General features: G+C 44.9%; 1 protein-coding gene across 1 annotated transcript in view; it reads left to right on the forward strand.

Annotated features, from left to right (window-relative positions):
* The first annotated feature begins 514 nt into the window (after nt 1–514).
* LOC137383976 (cyclin-dependent kinase 18-like) overlaps nt 515–18,726 on the forward strand; it is a 127,413-nt gene continuing 109,201 nt past the window's right edge. The window contains exon 1 of the mRNA XM_068057472.1: nt 515–600. The gene's annotated coding sequence lies outside the window, so the exon portion shown is untranslated. The remainder of the gene's footprint in view (nt 601–18,726) is intronic.

Raw genomic sequence — 18,726 nt, forward strand, 5'->3', positions numbered from 1 at the left:
GTTGTTCACACAAATATGCAACTGAAGTAGGGACACTGAGAGAATAAACCGGCTGGAATTGTAGTCTGGCATTTAATTCAAATAACCTGTCTACATTTTTCCCAGAACAGTCCGGGGGGCTGGGGGTATTAACTCCTTCTGTGTGCGTGCTACTTCAGTTCTGGCCCCCTTCCGTATGTTGATCAGTAAACAGTCTGTTTCTGCCTGACTGAGAGACAACCAGCAGCTTGAGGCTACAGAAACACTGCGGACATTTTGTGAAAGGTTTCTGCAGAAGTAGTGTGAGGGATGGAGTGAGTGTGGGGGGAAATGATAAAAATAACCCCAAAGGAACAGCGCACCAGATTCGTGAGGGAGCAGGAACAGGCAGCTCTGAGAGTGACAGGAGGCCGGCTCAAACAGCCTGGGGAATGTGGAGAGAGCGAGAAAGAGGAGGAGTCAGCACTAATATCACTGCTTACTGTTGATGTGATCTGTGCTCTCATCAGACCATGAAGTATGTGTGTGTATGATGCTCTCTGAAGGAAGCTTCCAGGCAGCTGAAACCCAGTGTTACTGAACTACAACTAGCTGTAATCTAGTCTCTTCTTGTTAAAGTCTGTAAGTGGCTGCCTTTTTTCAAAGATTTCTGCTTGGAATATTCTAGAAGTAATTGTACAACTCTTGCTTTGATCCTGTGACACTGCTGTATCTGATGATTTACACTGTAATTAGTGAAACCTGCGACATGACTGCTTAAAAAGGCTACATATTTCTCAAGAGCTTGTACAGCAGCAGCTCCTGCTATGCTGTGGGGTGGGGGTGTGCTTTATTGCGTCTTTATACAAGGAGGTTAGTCAGTAAGATTTAAATGTGTTGCAAACACTCTTCTCAGCCCTCTCTCTGGGACTAATGCACACAGCGGGGCAATGAAGGGAGAGTTTGTGTGGTTTTACTGCTGAATAAGGGACTGTAAACAATGGCCATGAAATCTAGGGGATGTGGTATCTCACAGAGTGCTGCTGTAGGATTTCTGCAGTGAGGCACAGACAGCATTGTTGATTTTACCTTAGCAGTGGAAATCTGAAACTGTCTACCACAAAAAGACGTTGAGGCTGGGGGTCAATAGATAATTTCAAAGCTAAGATTGATAGGTTTTTACAAGGCAAGGGCATTAAGGGTTATGGAATGAAGGCGGGTAGATGGAATTAAGATACAGATCAGCCATGATCTAACTGAATGGTGGGATGAGCTCGATGGGCTGAATGGCCTCCTCCTATTCCTTTGTTGCCCTGTTCCTATGTTTCTATGTTTCGACATTCCTATGTCTCTATGTTCTTACACGTGATTTTGGAACCAGCTACAAGATGAACTCAGTACAAGGTGACAGCATCGTAAATCTGAAGTTCTAATTTGCTGACCATCCGGGCTGTAGCTTTAGGAAGATGATGGGAAGAAGCCATATGGAGAGAGAGAGTGGGAAGAGGGGAAAATCAGATGGTCAATGGGGCCACGTACTCCTTGGAACTGCCAGGCGGCCGACTCGAAAGAGATGTAGCCAGAGCTCAACCAGATGAATAGGAATATCAGCTGAAGGAAACAAACCTGGTAAAGCACAATCGAGGTCACTAGTTAGAACTGAGAGATTGTAACTATCAGGGAAGACTGAACAGGCTAGAAAAGAGAAGGCTGAGGGGTGACCTGATAAAGGTCTTTAAGATTATGAAGCGTTTTGATAGGGTAGACGTAGCAAAGATGTTTACACTTGTGGGACAATCCAAAACAAGGGGGCCAGAAATATAAGATAGTCACTAATAAATCCAATAGGGAATTCAGGAGAAACTTCTTTACCCAGAGAGTGGTGAGAATGTGGAACTTGCTACCACAGGGAGTAGTTGAGGTGAATAGTATAGATGCATTTAAGGAGAAGCTAGATAAACACATGAAGGGGAAAGAAATAGAAGGATATGTTGATGGAGTGAGATAAAGAGGAGCAGGAGCATAAACACCAGCATGGACTAGTTGGGCCAAATGGACTGTTTCTGTGCTGGAACTACTGTGTAAGAATATATTCTGTTTTCCTCCCGATCTTTTCTGGAGGTCCTGACCCCTGCTGGAACATAGTGCCACAGCTCGCAGTCTCTCCTCAGTGCCTTGAGCAAGAGATTGTCTCACATGCAAACCCAGACGGTGTGTGTTGGCAGGCTATTTGACTGTGTGCAGCATCACAATTGAGCTGATCCTCTCTGACCTAGTATTGGTCATTCAGCGGTGACCTGGAGCAGGAAGAGTGGCTGAATTTTTTCCCCATGCGAGGGAAGGTACCGCATCAATACTCCCCGATTTCACAAAGAAAATCAAGTAAAATTGCTGCCTATTTGGCTCAGTGGGTAACCCTCTCCTCTTTGGCTTAGAAGGTTGTGGGTTCAAATCTCATTCCAGATGCTTGAGAATTTAATATAGGCTGACACTCCCAGTGCTGTGGGGTGCTGTCTTGTGGATGAGACATTAAACTAAGGCCTTGTCTACCCTCTCAGATGGATGTGGCAGATCTCAAAGGACTATTTGAAGAAGAACAGGGGAGTTCTCCCCAGTGTCCTGGCCAATATTTATCCCTTAACCACTATCACTAAGACAGATTATCTATTCATTATTATATTGCTATTTGTGGAGCCTTGCTGTGTGCAAATTGTCAGCTGCATTTACTATATTACAACAGTGTTATAACCAGGTGAGAAAGGGGTTTAGGGTTCCCTCTCAGCCTTCACCTGGTCTTACCGTAACAGGGTTTAATTTTAAACACACTGTGTTTTTAGTTCCCCCTTGGTGAATCCTTGTTCACTGCTTTCCAATTATAAAGCAAAGAAACCAGCACAAACAGGCTTTCTTAGGTTTAAAGAAGAAAAGTTTCAATTTATTAAAATTAAACTTAACTTCTAATTCCGTTAATGCCTACGAATACACGATGGGCCCAAGTTGTAGGCATATGCGATACACGCATGAAAATAGAGACAGAAAAGAGCAGAAGAAAAATAAAGTGACAAAGTTTGAGGCAATGTCTGAAGCGTTTTTGTTACGGTTCTTTAAGCTCACTGTAGAGTCCTTGATTGTAGGTAGATCTTGCTTTTCACTGGGGCCCAGTATTTTTCTTAAACCTTATTCGTTGTAGGATGCTTTTCTCTCTTGGGGCTCTTGTGTCCTCAGTGGATTCAGAGGCTTGTGAGAAAGAGATGGGAGCAGGCAGACAAGAGAGGCTGTGGCGAGCCAGCCAGGAGAGATCTTCTCAGTCTGGAAGCTTTCTGCTGTCTGCCCAAAACTGTTTGTACAAATTCTAAAAACTCAGGTTGCAGAGAAGGTTAGTCATGTGACTTGCTGGTTTGATCATGTCCGTTTATGTATTCGGCCATCTTAGCTGTCAACCTGGAAAGCGAGCTCCCCCACTTTCAACGGCTGGTGATCAAAAGTCCATTGTGGGTTGAATGCGTCAGGGAATGGCTGCTTTGTCCTTTCAAACACTGTCTGTTAATATGCAAATGTCTTTCCAGCCAAGATCTGGCAATATTTTAAAGCAAGTCTTTTCTTCACTTCAACAACACTTTGAAATTTAATGTCCATGTGGTGAAATTAATATGCCTCATGCTTGGCAGATGAAGGCCTGCATGACACCGTCACACCCAGCGGAATGAAATACGATTTGATAAACGCGCCTTTCATTAAAAGGGTCGAGAGAAAAATGGAAGATACAGAAAAAAACATGCATTTCTCTCATTCATTCCCGTTCATTCATAAATCCTGAAACCTTTTAGACTTGCCCCTTTTTTGGCATACCAATAAATGCGAGGTTCTTGGAGAAGTTTTTTCTCAGTTTTCCCATTTTCATGACTGCCTAGGGTTAGGTTTAATTAGCCCTGAGTTGGAATTTTTGTTCAGGAGAGTCAGTAGTGGGTGGGTCTATCCTGAATTCTCTTTCAGTGCTTTGCTGAGTCATGCAAAGGCTTTTGACTTTAGGGGGATGGGTGGTTCCTTTGGTTGTGACTGTGGGGGAAGTTTCTTTGCCAATCTCCCCTTTGTCCCAAAGGACACTCCTGCCTGCAGGTATTTGTGCAGACTCTATACACTCCCATGTGGCACTTTGACTAGGTGAGACATCACCTTCACCGTTTCTCTGCCCCTGGAGGTCTTTCTCTGTCGCTGCAGGTTCCTGTAAATGCTGTTAGCAAATCTGGTGGAGTGCTTCTAGTGTCTGCATTTACATAGGAGGATGTGGGGTCTAACTTTTCATATTTTTCGGAGTTGGCTGACCGGACAGCAGGGGTTTTCATCCGGGATTCCTCCCGCACTTCGTTTAACCTGCCTTCTTGGTCACTTTTTCCCCATCACTGTCTAACCTTTTGCCAGCCTTATGCCTGCCTGTTCCCTTTTGTTCTTGGCGGGTGTCCCTTACAGTTCACCAGCCCTCTGCTGGAGGGTCATCCTAACACTGAAACAGGACTTAGGGGTGCAGGTTTCACTGTAGGTTGGGGTTTCTTCTCAACCTGGCACATGTGGGAACTGCTGCAGTACTCCACCACATCTTTGTGGAGTTTTGGTCAGTCAAACTGCTGTCTTATGCGAGCTTTGGTCTTTCGTATACTGGCATGTACAGCCACTGTAGTCTCGTGGGCCCTTCTTAATATTTCTCTCTGGTACCTCTGCAGCATCACTAACTGGAGAACTACTGTCCGCTCTTTGCTCTCAGGTCTTTGAGGAGAGCTCCATTTCCTCATTAGTACCTCATTCTTTAAATAGTAACAATCAGGGACTCCCTCTGCTTCACTTTCAGACTGGGCAGCCTGTGCTCTCGCAATACTGGGTCGGTTCGCTGAGCCTCACCTAGTGAAAATCCATTTAATTAATTCCCTTAGTCTCCTAACTTTCCAAAGAAAGTCTCAGACAGACAGACCTGGTCATTTGCCTGCAGTGCCAATTCAGTCTGCTCTGGGGGAGCTGGTTTGATCATGGCCTGATTCATTCCACATTCTGGGAAACTGCAGGGGACCATCTCCTGCCACTGCCCTGTCTCTATGACCTCCTGCGGTCTTTCATTCACTACTTTGGGGGCTACCACCTTCACCCCCACCAGATCATTACCTCGGAGCAGGTCAATTCCATCCACAGGCAAACTAGGGACAATACCTACTGTCACCGATCCCGAAACTAGGTCACACTCCAAGTGCACCCGTTGTACAGGTACAGACATATACTGCCCTCCAATACCATTCACCACCATTCTGGTGTTCACTGCACTCTCTGGGGGAAAGGTCAGGTCTTTTCACAGTAAAAGGGATCTAGTGGCCCCTGTGTCCCTGAGAATCACTATGGGTTTGCTTACCCCACTCAAGGGGTATGGGGTTACTTTCCCTTCGGAGACAAAACCCTGATAACCTTCAGGATTCCTACTAAATTTTCTTGCACTTGCAGCTGTAAGCTTCCTGGGTCTCACTCTTACTACAGTTAAAGCCACAGCTTGTTCTGCTGTGCTTTCCATCAGGTTCATTTCTTCACTGAGCGGGTGTGTCCTGATTAACCCTACAGGTTTTCCCTTTAGTTTCGAGTAGTCAGCTTTTAAATGCCCTGCTTTATTACAATGGAAGCACACATGTCTTCGGGTCCCACTCTTGCTCACAGCACCTTCCTTTTTGGCTAGAGGAGGGCCTCCTATGTCTCCTACTTTCCTTTCTCTCCCAGGACTGCTTAGGCTCCTATCACCTTCCCACCCTTTGTCCTTTTTGGATTTGTGGGGGTGACTAGGAAAGGTTCTCCCCTGGGAAACCGACTTATAAATTAAAGCAAACTCGTCAGCTAGAATGACCACTTGTCGGACTCTCCGAACCCACTGCTGCTCTACATGGGTTTTTAGGAAGAGTGGGAGAGAGTGTTTAAATTCCTCGAACAGAACTACTTCTCTAAGATTCTCATCGCTGAGCTGTACTTTAAAAGCCCTCAGCCACTAGTCAAAAGCCAGCTGCTTACTTCTTTCAAACTCCAGATAAGTTTGATTAACTTGCTTCTTGAGGGTTCTAAACTTTTGGTGACAGGCTTCGGGTACTAATTCATATGCCCCAGGGATAGCATTTTTGGTCAGTTCATAATTTGATGAACTCTCATTTGGCAACAGGGAATTAACCTCAGGGGCTTTTCCAGTTAGCTTGCTTTGTAGTAAAAGAGGCCAGGTCTCAGCTGGCCATTATTGCTGCCTTGCCAGTTTCTCAAAGGACACAAAGAACGTTTCTACCTCTTCCTCATTGAATTTTGGAATTAATTGAGCTAGTTTTAACAATTTTGCACCCAGCCCTGAATTACACTCCTCCATATTGGCCATGCTTTCACTGGGGTTACGCTGTCACCCCCAAGTTAACTCAAGCCGCTTCAGTTCTCGTTCTTCACATTCTTTCTGGAATATTCTTTTTCTGTCTCTCTCTTCTCTCTCTCATTCCTTCTCCTGTCTTTCTTTCTCTCCCTCCTCTCTTTTTCTTCACGTTCTTTCTGGAAGGCTCGTTCTTTCTCTTCACGTTCCTTCTAGAAGGCTCTCTCTTTCTCCCTCACCTGTCTCTCTCCTTCTCTTTCCCTGTCTTCTAATTCAAGTTTCCTTTGTTCCAATTATATCTTTGCTAGCAGTACCCTGTCGGATTCTGCTTTTAACCCTGTTTCTGCTTCTTCAGATTCAAGGCAACAATGGTTGGGCACTAGCCTGAGGAGTTCAGACTTCCTAGCCTTGCCACGTACAGTGATCCCACACTGCTCAGCCATTTTCCTCAACCCTCCATAGACAGTGCTTTTAACTTATCCCAAGTTACTTCACCCTGGCTTGGGGAGCTACTAGCTTCAGTTGCAGGCTTGTTAGTATTCAAGCACACACAACCACAAGAAAACCTATATTGAAATCTTGCTCTTTTTTTTTGATTGGGAACAACTTGGCTTCCCACTTCCAATTTCTCTCATTTGTGGGTAAAATCCAGGATGCTAGTACCCAAGCTTCTGTTACAACCAGGTGAGAAAGGTGTCTGGGGGTCCCACTCAGCCTTCACCTGGTCTCACTGTAACAGGGTTTAATTTTGAACACATTGTGTTTTTAACTCCCCCCTTGTTTACTGCTTTCCAATTATAAGGCAAAGAAACCAGCAAAAACAGGCTTTCTTAGGTTTAAAGAAGAAAAGTTGAAATTTATTAAACTTAAACTCCGTTTGTGTATTCGGCCATCTTAGCAGTCAGCCTGGAATGCGAGCACCCCCACCTTCAACGTCTGGTGATCAAAAGTCCATTGTGGGTTGAATGTGTCAGGGAATGTCCTTTCCAAACACTGTCTGTTAATATGCAAATGTCTTTCCAGCCAAGATCTGGCAATTTTTTAAAGCAAGTCCTTTCTTCACTTCAACAACAGTTTGAAATTTAATGCCCATGTGGTGAAATTAATATGCCTCATGATTTTGGCAGGTGGGGGCCTGCATGACAACAGTGATTACAAAGTACTTAATTGGCTGTAAATGGGTGCCCTGAGGTTGGGAAAGGTGCTATATAAGTGCAAGTTTTTGTTTTCTTGCATCTTCACCTCCACTATTCAAGCCTGGTCTGCTGCCTCCAGAGACAAAAGGGTCACCGCCTAAATGCCTGTGAGGTGTGGGGCAGGGTGGGGGGGAGTGCAATTGGAGATTTCAACGGAATAGATTTTCGGTAAGGTAAGGGGTATTCAGTGAAATGAAGCCAAGGTGGGGCAGAACAAGTCTGAGGGGCCGAATGGACTATGTTGCTTCCGAAATGGGGGTCTGGGGGGAGGGGGGACTTCCTGGTCTCTATATGTCAGCCACTTATTGCCTTGAGACTCCACACCCTCCCCAGCAAACCACCACAACACAGACCAGGGCCAGCAATGGATGGCCGCAGTGCAATGTGCAGAACTGTAGCAGTATCATATGATTTGAAGCCCATATAAATCAATTTTCATTTCACTTCATATTACACGGAGCCTCATTCCCCCAGTGCATTTTCCCTATTACTCGCTGACAAAGTCTTCAAAATTGAAAAAGCAAGCGGTCGCTGGTAGAAGCAATAATTCTTTCCCAAACTATGTGTTTATGTAACCAATGGCAACAGTTTTACTGCTCAGTAACTGACTGCAAAATTACAATTGGGAAAAGATGACACCGATGGCTCATTTGGTGCATACTCTGCCCTGCTGTCCAGGCCAATTTGAGGACTCCATTCCTGGTCTCTGCTGACTGAATGGGGCAATTTTAATATGAGCAGGTGGGATTGGGTGCAGGCAGGGGAGGGTTAAATGGGTAAAATTTGTGAGTGCATCGGGAAGCTGGTTCCAACCCGCCAACCTCCAGATTATACTCAGGAGAGACAAGAGGTAGACAGCCGACCGACTCACAGGGTTGGCATTTTAAATATGTTAATGAGGCTGGAAGCCTTGGATTTAACCTGCCTTGTAGGGTTTACGTGTGGCTGGCCAGGATTCCCAGGCCTCGGGATACCCGCCAGGTGAGGAAAGCCTTGGAGAGACGGTGGATATCTTTCCAGCACTGCTTGTGAGCAGGAGTGCTACCCTCCAGATGCCCCACCTCCCCAAGCCCCCCACCCATCAGACACATGCTCCCATACAAACATCCTCCTCCCCCATTCCTGCGAAATGACCCATCTGGGGGCTTGGACCCCACCTTGGATTCGGTCCTACCTGGTCCTGCAGCCTCCTCCCCGCCCGACTGGAAGCCAAGCCAAACAGGGAACAAAAGACTGATGGTATGGAGTTAACTAACCACAGCTTGTTGGGAAACCTAAACGTCCAGGTTTCTACCACGCTTTTGGGCCCCACCCCCACTCACAGTGCGTCAGAATGTTAAAATTCCCCCAATATCTCCAAACTAAGGAGGTAACATGGATCTGGTCATGATTAGAGTCATGGAATTATTTTGCCTGATAACGCCCCTGTGAAGTGGATACTTTGCTAGGTTAAAGGAGCGACATAAATGCAAGTTTTTGTTGTAAGTCAAAATGGTTCCAGGTTGGATGGCTGGTCCGTGCTGTGTTTATTGCTTGCAATGGGATAGCATTCTGTGATGCACAACCTGAGCCTCAGCATCCCTGGGCCAGGGCGGGGGGAAGATCCCAGCTGAAAAATGCATGTGTTGTTGCTGGGTGAGGTTGGCAAGGGTTTCAGCTGTGCTGTCTACCACTGCCAAATAGCTCACTGTCTAGACACTCCAGTGAGGAGTGACCACCCTAATGAAAGAACAAAAGGCTGTGATCGTGGAATCTTAGAGCCATGCAGAACAGAAGGATGCCATTTGGCCCATGATTTTGCTGTTTGGCTCTTTGAGAGAGCTATCCCCTGCTTGTTCCCCATAGCCCCACAAATATTTCCTTTTTAAGTATTTATCTAGTGCTCTTTTGAAAGTTACTATTGAATCTGCTTCCACCGCCCTTTCAGGCAGCACATTCCAGATCATAACTCATGGCGTTAAAAAAAAAGATTGTCTTTGTCTCTCCCCTGGCAACCAGAAGAAAGTCTGTTTATTCGCTGAGGCCAGGACCAGGCTGGGCTGTGATACTTCCTTGGTCGAATAGTTTGCAGACACTCGTTGTGCAGGCTCTGCCAGCAATAGTTGGCAATTGACTGCATTACCAAGAGAGCATCTGGTGTCTGTTCAGCTATATATACCCCAGCAGCCACAGGGGAGATTGAAGGGAAATCTTACAGTGGAGAATGTACATTGTATGTCGTAAAGATACAGACATGTGCCCTCCTCCCCCTTGCACCTTTATAACATCACAGACTCTGTAGGGTTTTATTTAGGTGTGAGTTAAGGTGTTTTGTGCATAGCCTTCCACACCTAGTTCATTGTCACGATTTACAGAACTCAGATTTACAAATTATACTTTTCAATAATTTGCAACATGGAATCGTTTTTGTAATCACATCATTGCAGTGAATTATTTTATTGCAGAATCACAGTGCTGCATTTTACTAACCCTTTGGCTGGGAGGTGAGAAAGCTGGCAAAATGGTGCGGGAAGGCATCAGGTGGCATGGCCGTCACCTTCTTGCCACCATGCCATCTTACCAATGGTGGGAAAGATGACAGTCAGCCCATCCGGAGACCAATTGAGCCACCTAAGTGGCCAATTAAGGCCCTGTTCCTGCCTCCGCTGGCATTTTACCAGTTGCTGGGGGGTCCGGTGCGGAAATGGCACCCCACCCCCCCCCCCCCCTGCAGCAACGGCACTGCTTGCCCACCACGACTGCACCCCCTCCCCCCCCCCCCCCACCACCACCTTGCCAGGGCCTGCTGACTGGCCCCAGTACCCCCAGACCCCGCTTACCTGACTTTGAAGGTGCATAGCTATCGATACAGCTGCAACCTCCAGGTGCAGTTCCAGCAGTGGCCACCGGTAGCGTTGGTGCTGCTGAGCTGCCAGCCCTCTAATTGGGCTGAAAGCTCTTGGGGGCGGGCTGCTGCCCTTAACAGGGACGCCAGCCCTGGGGGCAGCCACTTAATTGGCTGTCGCAGGCAAAATGCGGCTCCAGGTCCCCCTGCTGAAGCGCAGTCGCCCAGCCCCCATTGCCTATTAAATCCAATTCACAAATTCTGGTGCCAACCATGGCTCAATGGGAAGCACTCTCACTTCTGACTCAACAACAACTTGCATTTATATAGCACCTTTAACAGAGTAAAATGCTGTTCCCAGCAGTGTTATTAGACAAAATTTGACCATGAGCCAAAGATATTAGGATAGGTACAGTGGTATAGTGGACTTGTAATCTGGAAGCCTAGCCTAATGCTCCAGAGACATGAGTTCAAATTCCACCGGATTTATATTCAATTCATTAAATAAATCTGGAATTAAAAAGCTAGTTTCGGTAATGGTGACTGTGAAACTAGTAATAATCCATCTGGTTCACCAAAGTCATTCTAGGAAGGAGATCTGGCCTGAACTGTAAGTGACTCCAGACCCACAGCAATGTATTTGATGCTTAACTGCCCTCTGAAATGGCCTAGCAAGCCACTTCATTGCATTCAAGAAGGCAGCTCACCACCACCTTCTTAAGGGCAGTTAGAGATGGACAATAAGTGCTGGTCTTGCTAGTGATTCCCACCTCTCATAAACAAAATTTTTAAAAATGACCAAAAAGCTTGGAGGTTTTAAGGAGTGTCTGAAAGGAGGAGAGAGAGGTTTAGGGAGAGAATTCCAGAGGTTAGGGCCTCAGTAGCTGAAGTTATGACCACCAGTGGTGGGGCAAAGGAAATGGGGATACACAAGAGGCCAGAACTGGAGAAATGCAGAGATCTGTAGGCCTGGCGAAGGTTATAGACTTAGGGAGGAGTGGGGGGATCTGAATACAGGGGTGAGAATTTTAAAATTGTGATGGGACAGAAGCCAAGCTAACTCAATGAGCATAGGGCTGACTTGCTATGAAAATGGGAGGTGTATTTACCCTCTTGGCCCACGAAGCCTTGACAATTTTTGGCACAGTCAAGATTGTTCGACTTGAGGAACACAGCAGCTTGACTTAAACAGGCCAATTGCTCACAGACCAGTCACGTGCTTCAGTATATTTCTGATCCTTGCCATTTTATCATCCCCATTTGCGCAACTGAATGACAGCTCCTGATATGAATATTTAGCTGGAAGGTGTTCCTCTGCAAATGGTGTGATAAGAATCAGAGGAATAGGCATCTGAAAACTGACAGGGATACAATCTTATGACAAGGCCATGGTATTTTTCTCTTTGATGAACTCCACTGACACAGCAGTTGAAAAATATTATGCTATTCACCAATCCTGATTTATCATTACAGGGTCCAAAGTTCAGGAGCTGCATTTTGTGAGCACTTATTTCTGCTTCAATACTTGCATATGTTACACAGCCAATCTCACCCAAATGGGTGTAACCCTGGTGACATTGGAATAAGTTGCTGACTTAGAGTTGTGTTCACAAAGCTCTCACCTCTATTGATAATGGGCTGGAACTCGCTGGATTGGGGCATCTCGCGATGTGCACCATTAAACCTTGTCCTTCACCCTTCAGCTCGACAACTTGCTTTGCCCTGTACGTTGCTGGGTACTGATAACAACATGGCGAGGGCAATGGGGCATCTGGGACCTTGGTGAACCATGGTGCCAACAGTATATCTCCTTAACCAATGAGCTATAAGGATTCAGAAAGAAACAGAGGAAGGATTAATAAGGAAATTGAGTCAACTAGAGTCAAATCAGGTACAAAAAAGTAGAGAAGGGCAAGAAAGATTGGATTAAGGGAGAGAGAGAAAAACGACATAGAAAGGAAAAGTAAAAACATAGAATTTTGACATTTTTAAAATCTGTAACAACTCAAAGCATGAGGGAATGAGACTTCACATTGATGATTACTCACTTTCTGGGCTAGAGAGGTTGATTGGCAGTCATTAACAATTATCACATTGTGAAAAGGATACTTATGCTACTAAATCCCAGATTTAACTCTCTGCTGTGAGTTTAATGGGTAAATTATGTGAGAATGCGGCCATTTCTGGAAACCCATGGGGAGGTTTAGGGCGAGATGCCATTTTCGTGGCGGTAACAGTGGAGTGGCACAAATCGTCCAATTTGTGGCAATTTGTACTTAATGAGGTATCACTTTCTCACCACAAGTTGCGAGCCGATTTGCGCATTAATAACAGCACTCACTATTCAGACACCATTATATTTTCCAGAAAATGTTGAAGGATGGCCTTCAATGAGAGTTGTGAGTTATTTTTAGACTCTCATCCTCATTCCTAGTACAAATAGACACTGAAAGCTCTTTCTGAACGCCACTAGTCATTAGAACTGGGATGAATTGAGGCTGTGAGCAGAGCAAGAGTTTATCAATGCATGGTCCTTAATGATTTGTGCAAATTAATTAATTAAATAAATTGGCACTGATTCCATAAGTTTGAGTGGTGCACTGGTTAGCACCACAGCCTCACAGCTCCAGCGACCCAGGTTCGGTTCTGGGTACAGCCTGTGTGGAGTCTGCAAGTTCTCTCTGTGACTGTGTGGGTTTCCGCCTGTTGCTCTGGTTTCCTCCCACAGCCAAAGACTTGCAGGTTGATAGGTGAATTGGCCATTGTAAATTGCCCCTAGTGTAGGTAGGTGGTGGGGATATGGTAGGGAATATGGGATTAATGTAGGACGCACCGACGCACAGTGGCAGCAGTGTGTACCATCTACAAGATGCACTGCAGCGATGCACCAAGGCTCCTTAGACAGCACCTTCCAAACCCGCGACTTCTACTAACTAGAAGGACAAGGGCAGCAAATACATGGGAACACCACCACCTGCAAGTTCCCTCCAAGTCACACACCATCCTGACTTGGAACTATATTGCCGTTCCTTCACTGTTGCTGGGTCAAACTCCTGGAACTCCCTTCCTAACAGCACTGTGGGTGTACCTACCCCAAATGGACTGCAGTGGTTCAAGAAGGCAGCTCACCACCACCTTCTCAAGGGCAATTAAGGATGGGCAATAAATGCTGGCCTGGCCAGTGATGCCTACAGCAAAAAAAAGTATAAATGGGTGGTTGTTGGTTGGCACAGACTCAGTGGGCCAAAGGGCCTGTTTCAGTGCTGTATCTCACTCTAAAAGAAAGAACTTGCAAATATATAGCACCAAGCATAACCTCAGGATGATGCAAAGCGCTTTGCAGCCAATTAAGTTCTTTTTGATGTATAGTCACTATTGTAATATAGGAAACGTGACAGCCAATTTTCGACACAGCAAGCTCCCACAAACAGCAATGAGATAAATGACCAGATAATCTGTTTTGGTGGTGTCTGAGGACAGGATTGGACTTAGCTAGACAACCCCACAGTCGAATAGCAGTTCATACATGATGCTTATGCTCACAAATGAAAAATTACAACTTGGGAAAGGTAGGGTAGCCGTTAGGAGTGTGAACCTTGGCTGATTTTTTTTCACTGTAGTCTATAGCAACCCTGACTGAGCATAGACTGGGAATTGAAGTCCCAGATACATCAGATAATTTGGAGTCATTGGGTAGCACACAACAACAATGTGAGACAAACACCCCAGTGTATCAGGGTAAGGTGACCTCAGGCAGTTGTAGTCGGTAAAACTGTATATTTTACAGCCACAGGGATCTCTTACTGCCTACTTTGCAGCTCCATAACATCTCTGACCTCCACTCCTGCCTCACCCTATCTGCTGCTGAAACCCTCATCCATGTCTTTGCAATCTCCACTCTTCACTGTTTCAATACTCTCCTGGCTGCCTTCCCACCCCTTACATAAACCTGAGCTCATCCAAACTCTGCTGCCCATATTCTAACTCCCATCAAGTCCTACTCACCCATCACCACCTGTCCTCCTCGACCCACATTGGCTCCCAATCCCCCAATGCTTCCAACTTAAAATTCTCATCTTTGTGTTTAATTGCCCTCATGGCTTCCCACCTCCCTAACTCTATAACACCTACAACCCTCCCTCCAAAGCTCTGCTCTCCTCCGACTCTGGCTCCCTTTGTCGCACCATTGATAGCAATGCCATTGCCAGGCTAGATCCTACACCATGGAAATCCCTCCCTAAACCTTTCCACCTCTCTTTCCTCCTTTAAAACCATTCTTAAAAGTCTGTTGAACGAGACATTAAACCGAGGCTCTGTCTGCCATCTCAGGTGGGAATAAAAGACACCCTGGTAATATTTCAAAGAACAGGGGAGTTCTCTCCTGTGTTCTGGCCAATATTTATCCCTCAATCAACATCACAAAAACAGATTACCTGACTATTACCACATTGCTGTTTGTGGGAGCTTGTTGTGCACAGATTGGTCGCCGTATTGCCTACGTTGGACCAATGACTACACTTCATTGGCTGTAAAGCACTTTGGGACATTCTGAGTTTATGAAATGTGCTATATAAATGCAAGTCTTTTTTCTTTAAAACCCACTTCATATGCTTGTGGTCTGCACTTCATGTATGTCCTTTTTTATAGTTGGCATCTGTAATTATCTCATTCCATCTCAGTGAAACACTTTGGGGCATTTTCTTCCTACATTAGCAACATTCTCTAAGTGAAAGTTGTTTTTTTGTAGCTGACTACTCTAACCTCATTATTCCTTCCCTTGTTCTATTAGCTCTTCTTTCAAATACTTTTCTAATCCTGTTAACAATCTTTGCCTCAATAGCCACATGTGGTAAAGTATCCAACGTTCTAATAACGAGATATGTGGTGTGTAAAAAAAAAATTCTTCTGACTTTTGCTTTGATGTTGGGTCTGGAAAAGTGCAATGTTTCAAGTTTCCAAACAGGCCACTTTTATGCCTTTTTAAAAATTCTTTCATAGGATGTAAGTGTCACTGGCAAGGCGGGTTTGCCAATTTAGAGCTAATTTTCTGAAGTGCACAGCTCAAGTGTATTTAATGAGGGGATGTTTCCCCTCAATCACACTGTGGTGTTTGCCAAATACACAGGAACTGCTACATTTACGAATGCTCTTTGCACTTCTGTGGGGTAGACAGGAGTTGGGGGGTTGCGAATGGAGAAGAAAAATTCTTGCTGACCTACATAGGGAGAACATCATTTATTAAAAGATGACAGATTACTAACAAAAATGTCAGCATTCAGCAGAGAGCCACTTGTGGCGATGGTACGACTGTTTATAGAATATTGATTGTTACTTTATGCTCGGGTTGGTGTTGTGCTCTGTTATGCTTTGGTAATCGGTTTTCTCTGCTGGGCTTTTTTCCTTCTCTCTTGGCGTTTCCCTGGTTACAACCTTAGCACTGAATAGATGCTGAGTTTTGACAACCTTTACTCGCTCGAATCAAGGACCAGCAGAATTGTTTCACAATTAATTCATTAGCGTGCGAGATTAGTGACTTTGTGTTAATTGCTCCAAAGCCGGGCACTCTCCCTTCGTCCGAACTGCTTGTGCAGGGATTGTGTTAAGAATTTGTGGACTTCCATTGAGCCGAGATGCCCACTGTGCAGTTCTGTTCACCACGGGAAGCACTTGGATAATTCGCTCTCTCCCGACTCTGGGAGCCACGGGTTAGGTGGTGGTGGTGGGGGGTACCTGTTCTGGTGGAAATTGACCAGTGACGATTCACTATAGCCTGGAGACACTGAATTTAAAAAAAAACATATTTAAAGGGACCATGTGCTTGAATTGTCTGAACTCAGTGGCACTGAATTTTGCTTGCTGTTTTGACATCTGTCATTTATAGCATACTCCTTGTTAATTTTGCTGGAGACAAGTTTTTTGTTTTTAACTTTAAAAAGCATTATTAATATTATTAATAGTTTTTTTAGAAGCTGGACATATTTTGAGATGTGCAGGAACGTAGAATTCCCCTCAAATCAAACTACTCAGAAATCCAGAAAGAAATTCCATTTGTACAGGTGTGTATATATATAAAATTACAACAACCTGCATTTATATAGCACCTTTAATGTAGTAAAACATCCCAAGGCATTTCACAAGAGCATTATCAAACAAAATTTGACACATAGCCACATAAGGAGATATTAGGGCTGATGACCAAAAGCTTGGTCAAAGAGTAAAGTTTTAAGGAGCATCTTAAAGGAAGAAAGAGAGTTGGAGAGGTTTAGAAAGAGAATTCCAGATCTTAAGGCCTAGCCATCATCTTTTGTAGATGGAAGGATGCCAACAACAAGGGCCTAGGCAGCTGAAGGCATGCCACCAATGGAGAATCTGGGATGCTCAAGAGGCCAGAATTGGAGGAGTGCAGAGATCTTGCTTATAGGACTGGAGGAAGTTACAGAAATAGTGAGTGGCTGGGCAATAGAGGAATTGGAAGACAGGGTTGAGAATTTTAAAATTGAGGCATTGCTGGATTGAGACAGTGTAGGTCAGCAAGCACAGGGGTGATGGGTGAATGGGACTTGGTGCAATCTGTGTATATTGTGTATCTGTGTTTCTCTGTGTATTCAGATATGTTATAAAGCAATACTAATGAATGTTTAAGATGGAGGTTGCGTCATCTCCAAGAAAGAAAAACTTGCCTTATGTAGTGTCTTGCATATCCTTAAAATGTCTCAAAATATTTCACAGCCAGTTAATTATTTTAAAGTGTGGTTGCTGTTGTTAGATAGATATTAACTGGAGGAGGAGGCTCCACAAACATCCCCATTCTCAATGATAGAGGAGCCCAGCATGTCAGTGCCAAAGATAAGGCCGAAGCGTTTGCAACCATCTTCAGCCAGAAGTGCCAAGGGGATGATCCATCTCGGCCTCCTCCTGAGGTCTCATCATCACAGATGCCAGTCTTCAGCCAATTCAATTCACTCCACTTGATATCAAGAAATGACTAAAGGCATTGGCTACAGCAAAGACTATGGGCACTGACAATATCCCAGCTGCAGTACTGAAGACTTGTGCTCCATAATCTTTGCCATCTAAAAACAATAGAATTTGCATTTTTATAGTGAATTTCATAACCCCGGGACATACCAAAGTGCTTTACAGCCAGTGAAGTACTTTTTGAGGTGTAATGTAATGTAACGCAGAAATACACAGCAGACAATTTGCAAGGTCCCACGAACAGCAATAAAGTAAATCTGTTTAGTAGTGTTGCATTAGGAATGAATATGGTGCAGGGACAAGGCCCTGACTTTCTTTGAATAGTGCCCCCAGATCTTTTACATCCACCTGAGAAGGCAAACAGAGCCTCAGTATAATGCAACCTCTGAAAGACGGCACCTCCAACAGTGCAGTCCTGCACTGAAATGTCAGCCTAATGCGCTCAACTCAGGACTTGAACCCACAACCTTCTGACTCAGAGCTGAGAGAGTGCTACCAACTGAGCCCCAGTTAACTGCAAAATGAAGGCTCTGAGAAGCTCACTCTGAGAAACAGGCAGCTTTCTTGTTCATGAATTAGCAAATGTAGATTCTCCCGGTAGGCGAGCAATATCATAGTGGCCGCACTTGACTATTTTGCACTTTCTGATTGTTAGTCTAGTGCTCATGTAGAAGATCCCAAAAAAGGAAACTCAATTATTCCAAGTCATTACCCTGTTGCGTAATAAGGTGCAATAATTGTCAACATTTTAGATTTTCTTTGGCTTCTTTAAATAAATTGGGTTACACCAATAGGGCTCAGAGAGTAAAATGCCCCCGGTCTGGCTACTAGGCACCAGTTTTTGCATTAGCATCCGAAAGCTGCAGAGGAAGATCGAAGCTCATCGGTGTTTGGGGCTCAAGCATTCCACACATAACACTTCATCCTGAAGGCGTACCCTTGAGACTCTTTTCAGGATGCCAAGGAACAAGAGTAGGCTTGTACGATCTATCTAGATCTAATGCTCCATTCCAAGAAAAGTTGATAGCAGCAGTTGTCACAATTTGGAATCACCAATGATAGCCTGAGGCCTGGGATGGATAAGTTATCTCCTGTGGCCTGTTTCCAGCAGTCTTACACTGATAATGTGCTGCATTATAATCTGCTTGCCTTGCTGGTTCTGTGAACAACTATCACCTGGCGAGTTGATCTGGACTGTAGCTTAGCCTGTGCAAATTGATCGAAAGCATTGGACAAATGCAATTTAATTAAGGAAAGCCAGCACGGTTTTGTTAAGGGAAAATTGTGTTTAACTAATTTGCTGGAGTTTTTTGAAGAGGCAGCAGAGAGGTTCGATGAGGGTAATGCTTTTGATGTGGTGTACAGGGACTTCCAAAATGCATTTGATACAGTGCCACACTACA

This window comes from Heterodontus francisci, chromosome 25, assembly GCF_036365525.1.
Source record: "Heterodontus francisci isolate sHetFra1 chromosome 25, sHetFra1.hap1, whole genome shotgun sequence".
Taxonomy (NCBI): domain Eukaryota; kingdom Metazoa; phylum Chordata; class Chondrichthyes; order Heterodontiformes; family Heterodontidae; genus Heterodontus; species Heterodontus francisci.